This window comes from Salmo salar, unplaced genomic scaffold (assembly GCF_905237065.1).
Source record: "Salmo salar unplaced genomic scaffold, Ssal_v3.1, whole genome shotgun sequence".
In the NCBI taxonomy this organism is placed as follows: Eukaryota; Metazoa; Chordata; class Actinopteri; order Salmoniformes; family Salmonidae; genus Salmo; species Salmo salar.
In genome coordinates, this window is record NW_025548282.1 from 16107 (window position 1) to 27500 (window position 11394).

Sequence of the window (11394 nt, forward strand, 5' to 3'; positions counted from 1 at the left end):
ACACTCCATCTCTCCATCTACCACAGTCCATCTCTCCATCTACCACACTCCATCTCTCCATCTCCCACACTCCGTCTCTCCATCTACCATACTCCATCTCTCCATCTACCACACTCCATCTCTCCATCTACCACACTCCATCTCTCCATCTACCACACTCCATCTCTCCATCTCCCACACTCCATCTCTCCATCTACCACACTCCATCTCTCCATCTCCCACACTCCATCTCTCCATCTCCCACACTCCATCTCTCCATCTCCCACACTCCATCTCTCCATCTCCCACACTCCATCTCTCCATCTCCCACACTCCATCTCTCCATCTCCCACACTCCATCTCTCCATCTACCACACTCCATCTCTCCATCTACCACACTCCATCTCTCCATCTCCCACACTCCATCTCTCCATCTCCCACACTCCATCTCTCCATCTCCCACACTCCATCTCTCCATCTACCACACTCCATCTCTCCATCTACCACACTCCGTCTCTCCATCTACCACACTCCATCTCTCCATCTACCACACTCCATCTCTCCATCTACCACACTCCATCTCTCCATCTACCACACTCCATCTCTCCATCTACCACACTCCATCTCTCCATCTACCACACTCCGTCTCTCCATCTACCACACTCCGTCTCTCCATCTCCCACACTCCATCTCTCCATCTACCACACTCCATCTCTCCATCTACCACACTCCGTCTCTCCATCTACCACACTCCGTCTCTCCATCTACCACACTCCGTCTCTCCATCTACCACACTCCGTCTCTCCATCTCCCACACTCCGTCTCTCCATCTCCCACACTCCATCTACCACTCTCCCACACTCCATCTCTCCATCTACCACTCTCCCACACTCCATCTCTCCATCTACCATACTCCATCTCTCCATCTACCACTCTCCCACACTCCATCTCTCCATCTACCACTCTCCCACACTCCATCTCTCCATCTACCACAGTCCATCTCTCCATCTACCACACTCCATCTCTCCATCTCCCACACTCCGTCTCTCCATCTACCATACTCCATCTCTCCATCTACCACACTCCATCTCTCCATCTACCACACTCCATCTCTCCATCTACCACACTCCATCTCTCCATCTCCCACACTCCATCTCTCCATCTACCACACTCCATCTCTCCATCTCCCACACTCCATCTCTCCATCTCCCACACTCCATCTCTCCATCTACCACACTCCATCTCTCCATCTCCCACACTCCATCTCTCCATCTACCACACTCCATCTTTCCATCTACCACACTCCATCTCTCCATCTACCACACTCCATCTCTCCATCTCCCACACTCCATCTCTCCATCTACCACACTCCATCTTTCCGTTGTGAAGGAAAGATGAGGATGGATGACAGCATTCCCCTCCTGTAACCTCCTCACTGATGCTTAACGTCATCTTCCTCTTCCTCTCTCATTACTGAGTCCACACACACACACACACACACACACACACACACACACACACACACACACACACACACACACACACACACACACACACACACACACACACACACACACACACACAGACAGCTGCCAGTGACTCAGGCAGCTAATGGAAAACAAACCTCAGATCCACACAGTTTTGTGTATCAGACCATAGGATCTGATTGTTCTGTGTGTTAATGTTGGCTGCTTACTCAATCAATCATGCCAGAGACAGCAGATAGTTGAGTCATTCAACATTAAGCCATTATTGTGATTGGTTTGACAGGTGTTTATAGCGGTTTTATTTTTGGTGGCTTTAATACAGTATATCATTATGGGCAAGGAGGTTGATATAACCCCTGTTTGTTTTTACATTTCCAGATGCTGGATGACTGACTCCTGTAGGGAACGCTGTGGTTCCCCAGGCGTGCTCTTAGCAGTCCTGTGTGTGTGTCGGTGCGTGTGTGTGTCGGTGTGTGTTTGTATGTGTGTTTGGGGTGTATGTGTGTTCTTTCTTTTAAAGAGCGTGGTGATGGATGGGGAACTCTCAGAGGAGGGAGCCATACTCCAGTCAAAACTAACACACACACAAACTCAACAAACACACACACTTAGCAGAGAGGAATGTAAAGTTATGAGAGTAGGGAGTCTGACAACCAGGGGTCTCCTTCTCTTCTTTCTCCTGACAAATATATGACTTCCACCTGCACTCTCTACCCACTCCATCCAAGGGGTGTGTGTGTGTGTGTGTGTGTGTGTGTGTGTGTGTGTGTGTGTGTGTGTGTGTGTGTGTGTGTGTGCGCATAGGGGTCTACACTGACTTTGTTCACTAGTGGCAATGGTTTGGTCAAAATGTCTTCTGATAATAATGACTTTCCTGTCCCATAATGTACCTAGATTCAATACAGAACCAGGCTAGTAATGACTAGCCATCTTTTAAATTAGCATGCTCTTGCATGTCTTGACATTCAGGTAAATCTGCCATTGGCACACCTGGCCAGTGCCAACTGAAAGCTACTGGCCAGAATGAAAAGAATACTAGGCCGGTAAAGCAGATGATGCTTGCGTCATTTAAAAGTTCTATTTAATTTGCAGGCTGAGCAAGTAGCCTGTAAATTATTGTATTGATTGTTTGGAGGGACAATTGGTAAATATTCCAAAATTAGCACAGCATATATTTATTAACGTATCAAGATAAAATATTGGAGTCATGCAACATGTGAGATGTGAATATGCAACATTTCAAACCAAAGTTGGCGTGTATTTTCTCTCGCTTCAGCTCAAATAATGTTGCGTAATTTCTTACGTGGTTGCGGCATATTTCTGTGCATACTTTCCGTTGAAGCTTGCATCGATGCATGCTTCAAAATATGTACAAACCGAGTACACATTCGAGAAGTGCCCTCAGTGCTCCGTTTTGCATACTTTGATTTGGACTCTACTCCGACCCTCCCTTGTTCCAATGTGAATGATAGTATGCATTTTGGACTCTACTCCGACCCTCCCTTGTTCCAATGTGAATGATAGTATGCATTTTGGACTCTACTCCGACCCTCCCTTGTTCCAATGTGAATGATAGTATGCATTTTGGACTCTACTCCGACCCTCCCTTGTTCCAATGTGAATGATAGTATACATTTTGGACTCTACTCCGACCCTCCCTTGTTCCAATGTGAATGATAGTATGTATTTTGGACTCTACTCCGACCCTCCCTTGTTCCAATGTGAATGATAGTATGCATTTTGGACTCTACTCCGACCCTCCCTTGTTCCAATGTGAATGATAGTATGTATTTTGGACTCTACTCCGACCCTCCCTTGTTCCAATGTGAATGATAGTATGCATTTTGGACTCTACTCCGACCCTCCCTTGTTCCAATGTGAATGATAGTATGCATTTTGGACTCTACTCCGACCCTCCCTTGTTCCAATGTGAATGATAGTATACATTTTGGACTCTACTCCGACCCTCCCTTGTTCCAATGTGAATGATAGTATACATTTTGGACTCTACTCCGACCCTCCCTTGTTCCAATGTGAATGATAGTATGTATTTTGGACTCTACTCCGACCCTCCCTTGTTCCAATGTGAATGATAGTATGTATTTTGGACTCTACTCCGACCCTCCCTTGTTCCAATGTGAATGATAGTATACATTTTGGACTCTACTCCGACCCTCCCTTGTTCCAATGTGAATGATAGTATGTATTTTGGACTCTACTCCGACCCTCCCTTGTTCCAATGTGAATGATAGTATGTATTTTGGACTCTACTCCGACCCTCCCTTGTTCCAATGTGAATGATAGTATGTATTTTGGACTCTACTCCGACCCTCCCTTGTTCCAATGTGAATGATAGTATGTATTTTGGACTCTACTCCGACCCTCCCTTGTTCCAATGTGAATGATAGTATGTATTTTGGACTCTACTCCGACCCTCCCTTGTTCCAATGTGAATGATAGTATACATTTTGGACTCTACTCCGACCCTCCCTTGTTCCAATGTGAATGATAGTATGTATTTTGGACTCTACTCCGACCCTCCCTTGTTCCAATGTGAATGATAGTATGTATTTTGGACTCTACTCCGACCCTCCCTTGTTCCAATGTGAATGATAGTATGTATTTTGGACTCTACTCCGACCCTCCCTTGTTCCAATGTGAATGATAGTATGTATTTTGGACTCTACTCCGACCCTCCCTTGTTCCAATGTGAATGATAGTATGTATTTTGGACTCTACTCCGACCCTCCCTTGTTCCAATGTGAATGATAGTATGTATTTTGAGAAACACCTACATCAGGAGACCACTTTGGAAGTCTGGAACAACAAAAATAACATATAGAATATTTAAGATGGTGATACCATGTATCATTCTGCTATTCAATTTGGAATTTTAGGACCACTAGGTATAAAAAAAATATATACAAAAATATTTGATTAAACATTGAATTTGGACTTACTGCCATTAGCCCATAGAAACACATTGAATAAACACATTCATACATGGCAAAACAGTTAGTTAAAAAAAAAAGTAAAAAGGAAGTATGTTTTGAAGTGTCTGTCCTATGTCTGAGACATATAAGAAAGCTCAGAAATTTGTTTTGATAAATCTTTACCCATATTTAACCCCTTTTTTGGGTGGGCACAAAACTTCCATACTTCCATTAATTTATTGGGTGACCTTCAGACTTGTGAGGTCTTGTAGAGGAAAACTGAGAACACCCATCGTTTTCATGAGACCCAAATGGTTCGAACAACAGAAAAATACTTAAATACATGTAATTTTGTCCTTGAAACATTTAATTGAAATACTGTAGAATTCCATTCATTCCTGTGGAGGACTGCTCCTTCTGGGGAGTGCCAGTAAGGCTGACCGGTGGATTCAAAGCCTCTCACTGGCCAATACACAGCATCAACCATCCAGGGTTTATGTGTATCATTCATTTTTGTGCTGTGCAATGTACAGTGTAGGCTACATGTGATGTCAGAGTTTGCGAAACAAATGCCCCGTGATTAATACAAATCAGCATGATATATTTGTCAGGTAGTCCTACTTTGCAGTCCACATTAAAATGGGAAGGTTTTTGGGGAAAGGCTTTAGAAATGATCATTCAAACAGTGCATGATGACTGAAATACGCATCGCAAAGATTCAACCAAGACTTTCTGAAAACCTGGTCTGCATACCCATTGTTGCCTCCCCTATTGCTGTTTGAGTGAGTCTTTATAATAAAGAAATAGCATATTGTGAACCAAAAACTAACATAACCAGCAACAACAGAAAAACACTAGCAACCAATGAAAAACCGTGCTGCACTGCCAATTCAAAGGGTGGCGATATGCTTGTGTTTTGGTTGTAGTTGTGTGTTTGTGTTTGAGGAGGGAGGGGGGAGGGGGGGAGGGGCGCGTGTGCGTTTGGGAGTAGGGACAGAGTGTTCCTAGTAAAATATTCCTTAAAAGCCATTTTAGGTTCATTAGGAGTAGAAGACTAGACCATCTCAGCCAGGTTACCTCTTAACAGGAAGGAGAGCCCAGCATGATATTGTAGATACTAGCTATGACAGACATCTTTACAAGTTGAATACAAGGGAAGCTCAGTTTACACAGCAAGGTGCACAACACAGATGGAAGAACAGGTGAAGGGTCAGTTTGAATTGCATTCTTGGTGGTTTCCAACTTCTCTAAATGTCAGGACTGTTAATTATTAGTCTGGGATTAGGTGACAATGGATCTGGAGGAATTGAACAGCCGTATTTGCTCAGAGTAAGGGAGTTAGCGCTATTTTTGGTGTCGAGCAGCACAGTACTGTAGGATTTACATAATCTCACTGAAACACCACATCCTGCAGTGTGTGTGTGTGTGTGTGTGTGTGTGTGTGTGTGTGTGTGTGTGTGTGTGTGTGTGTGTGTGTGTGTGTGTGTGTGTGTGTGTGTGTGTGTGTGTGTGTGTGTGTGTGTGTGTGTGTGTGTGTGTGTCGCTCACTGTTTGCTTTAGCTCCAGTTATAGTTGACTGCAACTACCTTCTACTCTATCTTTCTCTCTCTCCTACTCTATCTTTCTCTCTCTCCTACTCTGTCTTTCTCTCTCTCCTACTCTGTCTTTCTCTCTCTCCTACTCTGTCTTTCTCTCTCTCCTACTCTGTCTTTCTCTCTCTCCTACTCTGTCTTTCTCTCTCTCCTACTCTGTCTTTCTCTCTCTCCTACTCTGTCTTTCTCTCTCTCCTACTCTGTCTTTCTCTCTCTCCTACTCTGTCTTTCTCTCTCTCCTACTCTGTCTTTCTCTCTCTCCTACTCTGTCTTTCTCTCTCTCCTACTCTGTCTTTTCTCTCTCTCTCCTACTCTGTCTTTCTCTCTCTCCTACTCTGTCTTTCTCTCTCTCCTACTCTGTATTTCTTTCTCCTACTCTGTCTTTTTCTCTCTCCTACTCTGTCTTTCTCTCTCTCCTACTCTGTCTTTCTCTCTCTCCTACTCTGTCTTTCTCTCTCTCCTACTCTGTCTTTCTCTCTCTCCTACTCTGTCTTTCTCTCTCTCCTACTCTGTCTTTCTCTCTCTCCTACTCTGTCTTTCTCTCTCTCCTACTCTGTCTTTCTTTCTCCTACTCTGTCTTTCTTTCTCCTACTCTGTCTTTCTCTCTCCTACTCTGTCTTTCTCTCTCCTACTCTGTCTTTCTCTTACACACACATGGGCGCTCACTTAGAACGTGGCAAATAAATGGATGGACTACTGGAATGTAATCCAAGTGACTTTGCTATTACTCTGTCGCCAGCCCACCCCGACTTACTCCCCCTTTCTCTTTCTTTCTCTCTCACTCTCTCTCTCTTTCATATATACACACACTCAGACACACACTCTCATGCATACACACACATTGCCTTGGGTTGTGAACATGTGTTTCAGACTGATATTGGACAGAGTGATATTGGACAGAGTGGCCTGAAACAAGCCTGGCTATTTGACTAAAGACAGTCTCAGGGATTTCAAACTGGGTGGTTTACCACATTAAGTACACTGTAAATAAAGCACAGCTCTAACCTTTAAGTTAGGGGTTTTAATTAGTAGGTTAGGAACTATTTTGGTATTTGTCTAAGTAAATATAACTTCAGACTCTTCAGTCTCCAATGTCACATAAAGTCCCAGTAAACATGTAAGAGGAAGTGTAATACTACTAGCCTGGATAATTGCTATTTTATTATATGTCCAGTAGACCAGTGAGTGTTGCTTGCTACGTTAATCAGGGTTATGTTCTGTCACCAAGGTTACGGTTGATTGTTGTATGGTACACATTCAACACTTCCTGATATTCACATTCCTGTGTTTTTGTTTGTTTTAGTGCTAGGTCCTCCTGTCCTGCACTCACAGGCTGTAGGTGTGTGTGTGTGTGTGTTTTGTGTGTGCGTGTTTTCCTTGTGTATGTGTCTCCTCACCTACGTGTGTGTGTGTTCTCCTTGCACGCGTGTGTGTGTGTGTGTTACTTCTTTACAAATGAATTATCGATGGTGTTTATCTTGTTCCATAAGCCGTGTGTGCTAGCTAGGTAATGGAGGGTGTGTAATGTCCTTGGATGTCAAATAAAACCTCTGATTGATGACACTGCTCTCTTATTAAAATGCTTCTGTCTTCTTGCAGGACCCGTTTCTGTTTGAGCCCAACTGTCTGGTCAAAGTGGACGAGTTTGGCTTCTTCATCACATGGAAGAGCGACGGAAAGGTACAGTCTCTCAACCAGAGCAGTGAATATAAACGTCTCTGGTCTCAACCTCTCACTCAATGCAGAGCCCTGTCTTAGTGTTCTGAGTTTATTCACAGAGAGAAAGAAAGACAGTGGTATAGAATGGAGTTTATTGACAGAGAGAAAGAAAGACAGTGGTATAGAATGGAGTTTATTCACAGAGAGAAAGAAAGACAGTGGTATAGAATGGAGTTTATTGACAGAGAGAATGAAAGACAGTGGTATAGAATGGAGTTTATTGACAGAGAGAAAGAAAGACAGTGGTATAGAATGGAGTTTATTCACAGAGAGAAAGAAAGACAGTGGTATAGAATGGAGTTTATTGACAGAGAGAAAGAAAGACAGTGGTATAGAATGGAGTTTATTGACAGAGAGAAAGAAAGACAGTGGTATAGAATGGAGTTTATTGACAGAGAGAAAGAAAGACAGTGGTATAGAATGGAGTTTATTGACAGAGAGAAAGAAAGACAGTGGTATAGAATGGAGTTTATTGACAGAGAGAAAGAAAGACAGTGGTATAGAATGGAGTTTATTGACAGAGAGAAAGAAAGACAGTGGTATAGAATGGAGTTTATTGACAGAGAGAAAGAAAGACAGTGGTATAGAATGGAGTTTATTGACAGAGAGAAAGAAAGACAGTGGTATAGAATGGAGTTTATTGACAGAGAGAAAGAAAGACAGTGGCATAGAATGGAGTTTATTCACAGAGAGAAAGAAAGACAGTGGTATAGAATGGAGTTTATTGACAGAGAGAAAGGAAGACAGTGGTATAGAATGGAGTTTATTGACAGAGAGAAAGAAAGACAGTGGTATAGAATGGAGTTTATTGACAGAGAGAAAGAAAGACAGTGGTATAGAATGGAGTTTATTGACAGAGAGAAAGAAAGACAGTGGTATAGAATGGAGTTTATTGACAGAGAGAAAGAAAGACAGTGGTATAGAATGGAGTTTATTGACAGAGAGAAAGAAAGACAGTGGTATAGAATGGAGTTTATTGACAGAGAGAAAGGAAGACAGTGGTATAGAATGGAGTTTATTGACAGAGAGAAAGAAAGACAGTGGTATAGAATGGAGTTTATTGACAGAGAGAGGAAAGGAAAGACTGAAGGGTATTTAGAGAGGATGGTACTGTAGAAAAACAGTCAACAGGATAGAATGCAGTCCGTTATGTGTTGTTGACGTTTCGATTGCAAGGTCCTTTTCAACACTATTCTCCTTTTCCAACAGTAGGTTCTTGTAAATCAGTCTCTTCCATTCACATGGAGAGCATTAGGAATGAACAGGCTCTCCATATGAATGGAATGAATAGCTTGAGACATAACTTGACTTAGCCATAACTGAAGAACTATCCAAACGATGCCATTGAGAGGGCTGTGTGAAATGAACCCTCCCTATAGAGGAGGGCCCATATCCTCACTAACAGTTATCCTCGCTAACTACAGGATTTATCACCACTTACAAGGCAGTGGTAGCCTATACACTACTCCTGGCGAGTTAGATACTGGGTGTGCAGGCTTTTGTTCTAGCCCTGCTCTAGCACACCTGATTCTTCCAATTAGGAGGGTTGGCTACTGATGGTTTAAGGTCATGCTGGTTGGAGAGGAAGCCCATTGTTATCCGTCACACCATTGTGATTTAGCCGTTGTGTAAGAGGATAGCAATATATAATATTACTGTATCTCTCTAAAGTACTGCATTTATCCATGCTACATGGGGTGTGTCCTTGAGAACAGCCATATCTTGTCACTAGATGTAGACAAAATGTCTATGGGACTTCTGGAAGTGACAGTCAGGTTGCTACAGTAATCAGACAAAGCTAGGTGAGGTGGGGTTGGGTCGGAGTATGTCTGTTTTATTTGGCAATGACGAGATCTCTATTTTCTCTCTCTCTGTCTCCCTCCCTCTCTCTTCTTTCTTTCTTTCTTTCTTTCTTTCTTTCTTTCTTTCTTTCTTTCTTTCTTTCTTTCTTTCTTTCTTTCTTTCTTTCTTTCTTTCTTTCTTTCTTTCTTTCTTTCTTTCTCTCTCTTCTTTCTCTCTTCTATATCCCTCCATCTGTTTCTTTCTCTACAGGAGGGCCAGGTTCTAGAATGTTCTCTGATCAACAGTATTCGAGTCGGAGCCGTGCCAAGGGTGAGATTTTGGAAACACAATTTCATCCCTCCCTCTATCCCACCCTCCCTCCCTCTATCCCACCCTCCCTCTCTCTATCCCACCCTCCCTCCCTCTATCCCACCCTCCCTCCCTCTATCCCACCCTCCGTCCATCCCTCTTTCAAAAAACCTTCATGCCCGCTCCTTTTTACTCTCTACCTCTCCGTCTTTCTCTCCATCCATCTCCTCGACCTTACGACCCTACCATTCCAGCCACAGGGCCAAGTCATAATTGGTGTGACGGTGACGTCACTAAGGGCAGCGGTACTTGAAGTGGCCAAGGCAACAGAACAGAGCGAACAGGACAGAGTTAGTCTGTTGAGCCACTGTTCCCACCACCGTTAATACACTATTGATCAGTACAATGCTTCAAGGACAGTAGTAATGAATGCTAAAGGAAATGTTGGTGAAATATAGGTTACTGCTGCTCGTTGCCCTTCAGATCCTAGACCAAGTACATCGACATTCAACAACATTAAATATTGAATACTTTAATGTTTATAACCCTCCAGGTTTCTAGCTGTATCTAGAGCTTGTTATTTGACCTTGGATGATGTTTCTTACCTGGGAGGGATGCTGTAACAAATCCTCTAGAATATAGTTAGTTGACTCGATAGAAAAATGATTTCGAACAGACAAAACGCTATTCAGTACTCTTGGATTGAAAGCGTGTATGTCAATGTCTAGGCTGTTATGTTTCCCTGAAAGACCTTTCTGCTTTCTTTAAACAGAAAGGATTTGTTGAAGATAGAGCCAACATTAACCACAGAGTATTCTTTTCATGAACATCAGGGCTGAACACAGGCACGCACACGCACACGCACACACACGCACACACGCCACACACACACACACACACACACACACACACACACACACACACACACACACACACAGCTAGTCCCTCCATTAAATATTGACTGCCTCAGTAATTCCCTGGTCGTATCCTGCTGTAGTGTAATATTTGGCATCATGTGGGTGACATGAATTATGGAAGGACCCAGGATCCTGAGGGAGTTCTTATACAGATGCCTGACTATAATTAAGGTGTCTTTCTCGGAAACGCCTGAGAATGAACCCATTGTGTATTGTTGACAGAACGGAAGGTGCTTTAGGTGTGAGACAGTGTGTGTGTGGTGTGTGTAAGGCCGTGTCCCTCCCTGTGTGTATGGTAAGGGGACGGGTTCTTCTTGGTAAACAAGACACAAAGAGCCACTTATCTCTCATGGCTGATCTCTGTTGGACTCCTAACTGAATTACACAATCACACTGAACTATTGGCGCTAAATCAATGAACACAGAAAAAAGAATCACGTTGAGGATATTTGGCTGTATTCGCGTTAATTAACAGAGGCTGGCCTTGCAGAATGAATCTTCTGTTGCTGTCCAGTTGATTCAGTCACACGACAGATATTCTGCTTGTACTAGATAGTTCAAAAAGGGGAATCCTCAATTACTCCATATTACATTGAAAAATTGATTTTCCAGATAAAATGGTTCATCAATGGAATGATAATGTTTTGTAAGGATTTGATGAGACTCTCTCTCTCTC

The 11394-nt window shown here is 43.1% G+C and overlaps 1 protein-coding gene across 1 annotated transcript in view; it reads left to right on the forward strand.

Annotated features, from left to right (window-relative positions):
• Window positions 1–7415: 7415 nt before the first annotated feature.
• LOC123732830 (1-phosphatidylinositol 4,5-bisphosphate phosphodiesterase beta-4-like) overlaps window positions 7416–11394 on the forward strand; it is a 13933-nt gene continuing 9954 nt past the window's right edge. Inside the window, exons 1-2 of the mRNA XM_045712144.1 lie at window positions 7416–7671; window positions 9763–9822. The gene's annotated coding sequence lies outside the window, so the exon portion shown is untranslated. The remainder of the gene's footprint in view (window positions 7672–9762; window positions 9823–11394) is intronic.